This window comes from Macaca thibetana, chromosome 4 (genome assembly GCF_024542745.1).
Source record: "Macaca thibetana thibetana isolate TM-01 chromosome 4, ASM2454274v1, whole genome shotgun sequence".
Lineage (NCBI taxonomy): Eukaryota > Metazoa > Chordata > Mammalia > Primates > Cercopithecidae > Macaca > Macaca thibetana.
This window is the reverse complement of record NC_065581.1, coordinates 7430066-7436623: the sequence shown is the minus strand read 5'-3', so window position 1 is coordinate 7436623 and position 6558 is coordinate 7430066. Positions and strand designations below refer to the sequence as shown.

At 48.6% G+C, this 6558-nt stretch overlaps 1 pseudogene; it reads right to left on the bottom strand.

Annotated features, from left to right (window-relative positions):
* Nucleotides 1-936: 936 nt before the first annotated feature.
* Nucleotides 937-6204, bottom strand: LOC126952339 (40S ribosomal protein S26-like; annotated as a pseudogene).
* Nucleotides 6205-6558: the final 354 nt, after the last annotated feature.

Sequence of the window (6558 nt, the reverse complement as noted above, 5' to 3'; positions counted from 1 at the left end):
TGCAAACTCCCCCTCCTGGGTTCAAGTGATTCTCCTACCTCAGCCTCCTGAGTAGCTAGGATTACAAGCGCCCGCCACCACGCCTGGCTAATTTTTGTATTTTTAGTAAAGATTGGGTTTCACCATTTAGCCAGGCTGGTCTTGAACTCCTGACCTCAGGTGATCCACCTGCCTCAGCCTCAGCCTCCCAAAGTGCTGGGATTATAGGCGCGTGGCACCACATCTGGCTAATTTATTTTTGAGACAGAGTTTCACTCTTGTTGCCCAGGCTGGAGTGCAATGGCATGATCTGGGCTCACCGCAACCTCCACCTCCCGGGTTCAAGCGATTCTTCTGCCTCAGCCTCCCTAGTAGCTGGGATTACGGGAATGCGCCACCACATCCAGCTAATTTTGTATTTTTAGTAAAGATGGGGTTTCACCATGTTGGCCAGGCTAGTCTCAAACTCCTGACCTCAAGTGATTCACTCACCTCGGCCTCCCAAAGTGCTGGGATTACAGGCATGAGCCACTTCACCTGGCCGCCCGGCTCATTTTTGCATTTTTAGTATAGACGGGGTTTCACCATGTTAGCCAGGCTGGTCTTGAACCCCTGACCTCAAGTGATCTGCCTGCCTCGGCCTCCCAAAGCGTGAGCCATTGTGCCCAGCCAAGACTCTGTTTTCAATTCTCCTGGAGGTATACCCAGTGGTGAGATTGCTGGATCATATGGTAATTGTCTGTAGTTTTTTTGAGGGACTGCCATACTGCTTTCCACACTGGCGGCACCATTTTACATTCCACCAACAATGCACAAGGGCTCCAATTTCTCTACACCCTCACCCACCATTGTTATTTTCTGTTTGTTTCTGTTTTCTTTTTTTTTTTTTTTAGTACAATTTCAATTTAATTTTTTTCCAGATAATAGTTCGTCTTCAGTCTTTAAGGACTCAGCTCTTTACACGGGCTTTGCTGGTGGTTGCGGGGCAGCACCCACAGATCTAAACGGGGTGGGGGTTTTTGGTCCTTGCGGGCTTCATGAGATTGATTTCTGACTACTTTGCTGTGAAATGCACAACTCATGCAGTATTGTAGCTTCACATACAGCTTGGGAACCACATAGATGCTCGCTTCAGAAACGTCCCTGACTGCTGCGGTCTCCACTACGTTTCAAAAGGTGAATTTCCTAATGGGTTTGTTGCTGGGCGCACATCGGGCACAGGGCACAGTTACAGCGAATAGGCTGTACGTGGCTGCGGCCCTTTTTGGCGCGACTATTGGTCCTTCTTTTCTTTGTCACCCTGAAGACATGGACCGGAGAGAGGAGCTGTTTCTGTTTTCAATAGTAGCCGTCCTTATGGTTGTGAAGTGTGTCCCTAAGACTTTGAAATTAGTTATATGCCAAGTCTTTCCCTTCTAGACCTTTTCTTCCTAATTCAATAGCAACACACACACTCAGTGGAAAGATCTTGATCATAACACGGCAGCCCATGAGAATTCATGCTCATTACACTCCTCACTGCCCTCACTGGTCAGTTCTTTGGCAAGTTGGTTAGGTGGCTGGTTGGGAGGGCCGGAATGGATAATATAAAACCACCTTCTCTGTCTAGTCCCAAGTCCTGGCGATGTGAAAGCACATTTCTTCCTCTTTTCTCCCACTTCTATACTTTTTGGGGTCTCTCTAAGCATTTAGGAAACACGTTGAAAAGAAACACATTGCGTTACAGAAAAGATCAGCCTATTCTGATTCCATTAATTTTAATGGGAATGAGCTTTCAGGAAACCTGTTCTGACTTGATCAAGGGCGCTTGGTCTAGGCAGATTCTCCACCTGGCATTCAGAACTTGACAAAAGGTGTGGCTGCTGAAGCAGAGAGGAATGACTCACACCTGCTCACGACTCAGCAGGGGCCCTACCCAAGGTGGATCCCTTTCTCCTCCTCCTCCCTGTTTTCCTCTGTCTGCTTCAAGCTCTCAGACCTTCCCTGCTTCCAGGCACCCTGGGAAACAGTGGCTGAAATAACACAGGGATGAATCATCCCATCTGACCAAAAGAAGGGAAGGCAGGAGCAGCTCTTGATTGACTGAGTTTCAAGGCCTGAGTTCCCCAACTCACAGCCACCACAGCATCAGAGCAGCTTCTGCTTCCACGGCGTCTGGCTCCGGATCTGGACCAGAGCCAGCTTTCATTAGGATGCCGGTGCACTGACGCAGCAAGCGAGTGCTGTTAATTAGGTCTGGGGTGTATCCTGGCAATTTAAAGAATCACCCAGTGTTGCAATCATAGAATTGTGGCATTTTAGGGCTGAAACGGATTTTACATATACAATGTCATAGAACTTCAGAATTTAAATAACTGGCTCACCAGAGCCAATGGCTTAATTTTCAGGATACTTTCAAGCCGGTTTACTTCAAATTGGTAGTTTGAAATGGGCCTTTAGTGGGATTATTTACACCACAGAAACTGACAAACACTACAAATCAGGCTTCTGTCTCCTCCCACTCCACTAAGAGCTGATTGCTAAAAAAAATGTACTAGCCCATCATTGACCTTGTGCAAATCCTTCACTTATAGATGAGAAAACCTCGGGCTAGAGACAGGAAACGACTTACCCAGGGTCACGCTATTAATTAGCAGCAGAATTTAGAATCCAAATCTTTTGTGTTCTATTTTTTTTTTTTTTTTGAGGCACAGTCTCACTCTGTTGCCCAGGCTGGAGTGCAGTGGCACAATCTCAGCTCACTGCAACCTCTACCTCTTGGGTTCAAGTGATTCTCCTGCCTCAGCCTCCTGAGTAGCTGAGATTACAGGCACTCGCCACCACACCCGGCTAATTTTTGTATTTTTTGTAAAGACAGGGTTTCACCATGTTGGCCAGTCTTGAACTCCTGACCTCAAGTGATCCACCTGCCTCGGCCTCCTAAAGTCCTAGACGTGAGCCACCGTGCCTGGCCTTTTGCATTTTATTTCAATGAGTGGATACCGAAAGCATAGTCCTGTCACCCCAGCCTAGAATCCTGCCAAAAAAATAGAAGCAGGAGGATGTTACTGCACTATCAATAGGGAGTGAGGGATAAATAATTCCTCTGAAAATAGGTTCTCAGGGGAAAGAGACTGACTACTATTAAACCCTTCTGGAATTCCCTGTCATAGTTTAAGCTGAATATGGGACAATGTTCTTATTATACTTACATAGAATGCAACAGGGAGATGCAGACACAATCGTGTATTTGTAATATCCTCAACAATGAGAGGCTTCGTTGCCCTTGAGGGGGAAAGTGGCATGCCCTGTAGGCTGGGGTCAACAGCATGACCACAAGTAAGAAGAAACAAACTAGACTGGCAATATGTCATTTAGGATGGTTTCTTGGACTTGCTTTATTGTCTTTGTGATAAATGTGACTCCAACACAAAAGCAAATTAACTTTGAGGTTTGCATTTTTTCCCCACAGTGTGATTTTTCTGTACTTGCACAGCTGAGCTCAAAGTTCTGGTTAGGACTTTTACAGGAGGATAAAAGTCAAGAAAGCATGGACACTTATAAACCAGAGCAGCAGGCACGGCGGCTCACGCCTGGAATCCCAGCACTTTGGGAGGCCAAGGCAGGAGAATCACTCAAGGTCAGGAGTTTGAGGGCCAGCCTGGGCACCATAGTAAGACCCCATCTCTACAAAAATCTTGAAAGCTAGCCAGGTGTGGTGGCTCAAGCCTGTAGTCTCAGCTACTCGGGAGGCTGAGGTTGGAGGATCACTGGAGCCCTGATTGAGCCATAGCACTCCAGCCTGGGCAACAGAGCAAGACTGTCACCAAAAGAAAAAAATTAAAAATAAAGTATAAGACAGGCAAGGCAAGGAAAGGATGGATGGAAGAGATGGAAACTGTAGTTAGAGGGTGCATTCCACCTTCTTAGGGTGACTCTGGGGAGCCAGGATGAACCAGTTACGTGACAACAACAGACAGGATCAATACCACATGTTACTTAAATTCTGAAGTTCTATGACATTGTATATGTGAAATCCGTTTCAGCCCTAAAATGCCACAATTCTATGACTGCAACACTGGGTGATTCTTTAAATTGCCAGGATACGCCCCAAACCTAAGTTAGAGGGTGCAGCCTCAAGAGCTGACTCTCAGAAAGGTAAAGGGACAACCCCACCCCACAGAGGGCAGTGAGCCTGCGGGGAATGATGGGGCCTCTGCTTCTGTGTGGTTGAACCACCCGGACCAGTGAGACCTGAACAGGAACTGGAGCGGCTAGGTTGCACGGGATGCAGGAGAAGGGAGGAATTGGCCAGATCCCTCCAGCAGGGCTGTCCACACCACAGCCTCCACACTCACGCTGTAGCCGTCTGCAGTTTGTCTGGTCCGACCTGTCCCACGATGAGTGAGCTCTGCCAAAAGCCACCAGCATCCTTCTTGTCCTTTCCTAGAGGCTCATCTCAGTCCCAGCCTCCTCCGCCACAGCAGTGTTTGCTACACCTGGTTCCGAGGGAGAACACTGCCTCCTTTCCCAGCCGCCCCAGCTGCACCCCATGACCCTGTACTTTACACACTGCGGTGCTGGTAGCTCTTAGCCTATCACTGTGCTCTTGGCCCTGCTTATAGTCACTGTCTCTGGGGAAGGGTGACAGGATTCCTGGTGTCCCTGACCAGGACAAGGGGTCACTCATGCTGGGCAAAGGAAGAGGGAGGTCAGGCCTGGACAGGCTGCCATCTTGCCCAGATGCAAATGCCAGTTGTCAGAGCAGGGGCCCCTATGTGGGGGGAGCAGAAAAAGGCCAGCGAGTGGCAACCACCCACTGAAGCAGGGGGCCCAGCCAAGAACTCCAAGGGGCCTTACCAACTTCGGGCTGGGGTGTGAGGAACTCCGCTCCTTTTTGGAGGGAGACCCACGAGCCCCGTAGGGCACCAGGGCTGTGCTGGCATGAGAACCATATACCCTGCAGATCTGATGTTTACTTACTCCATTCTCTTCCGCTCTCTGTTGGCAATACTTAGAAAAGTCTTTGAAAGTCCCAGCATCTAACAGTAAGAGGGGAAAAAGAAGGAAAGGGTTGTATCTACTCTTGGCCAAAATACTAAAGCAGCAGTAGCTTGCTAGTTATGGGTTTTGGTGGTGGTTGTTGTTGCTTTTTTTTTTTTTTTTGAGACGGAGTTTCACTCTTTTTGCCCGGGCTGGAGTGTGAAATGGTATGATCTTGGTTCACTGCAACCTTCGCCTCCCAGGTTCAAGTGATTTTCCTGCCTCAGCCTCCTGAGTAGTTGGAATTACAGGCATGTGCCACCATGCCCAGCTAATTTTGTATTTTTAGTAGAAACAGGGTTTCTCCATGTTGGTCAGGCTGGTCTCGAACTCCTAACTTCAGGTGATCTGCCTGCCTCGGCCTCCCGAAGTGCTGGGATTACAAGTGTGAGCCACTGCGCCTGGCTGTTTTGTCTTTTTGAGTTGGAGTTTCACTGTGTCACCCAGGCTGGAGTGCAGTGGCGCGATCTCAGCTCACTGCAACCTCCGCCTCCCAGGTTCAAGCAATTCTCCTGCCTCAGCCTCCTGAGTAGCTGGAATTACAGGAACGTGCCACCACACCCAGCTAATTTTTGTATTTTTAGTAGAGATGGGGTTTCACCATGTTGGCCAGCGTGGTCTTGAACTCCTGACCTCAGGTGATCCACCCACCTCAGCCTCCCAAAGTGCTGGGATTACAGGCTTGAGCCACCGCGCCCTGCCGGGTCCTGGGTTTTGAGGTGATTTTTGATTTATGCCACCTCCTCTTTGTAATCCCTCTCCAGACTTCTGAATCTCGGCACTGCCCTCATTCTCCTCCTACATCGCCTCAGTCACCTTTGATGCCTCCTTCTTCTCCTGCCCCGTAAACGGGCTGTTTGGCGAGGCTGCGTCCTCTGCTGCCTTCCTGTCTCTTCACTCTTTTCTCCACAGTATCATCTGCTGTTCAAGACTTCAGTTGTAACCTTGGGAGGACAATCCCAAATCTAGCACTGACTTTCTCCAGACACATTGTCAACCTTCTGGGCTGCACTGCCTGGATAGGCAATGGTCGTCTTACCACAGTATTCCCCAAAAGGAATTTATTTCTTTCACCCCAAGCTCAACAATTTCAGGATGGCCTTGGACTATCTCCCTACCCACTTAGCCCTACTTCTAGTTATCAAAGCCTGTTGACTCTATGTCCCTGGTCCCTTTACACCCTCCTCTTTCCAATACCGGCATCACCACCCAATCCAAGGGTGCCTTACCACTTCCCTGCATCATTGCAAAACCCTGCAAACTGGTCTCCCCACTTGCAATATCTCCCCATTCTAAATCAACCTAGATCCACCCTGACAGCCTTCCATCAGGAAGCCCAGCCCAGGATTTCTATGCCGCCACCTGAAACACCTTTCCAGCCACAGATGGAGTGCCTTGACCAAAATATACAGTCACTACTCCCTACACACAATCTCATGTTTCCCTACTGTTTCTTCTCTACAGAACACTCTCCATTGCAACCTCACCTGCGGAAAGACCTTTGAACCTAATCCAAGGCCTTTTGTTTCGTTTTTTTTCTTTTCTTTTTTTTTTTTT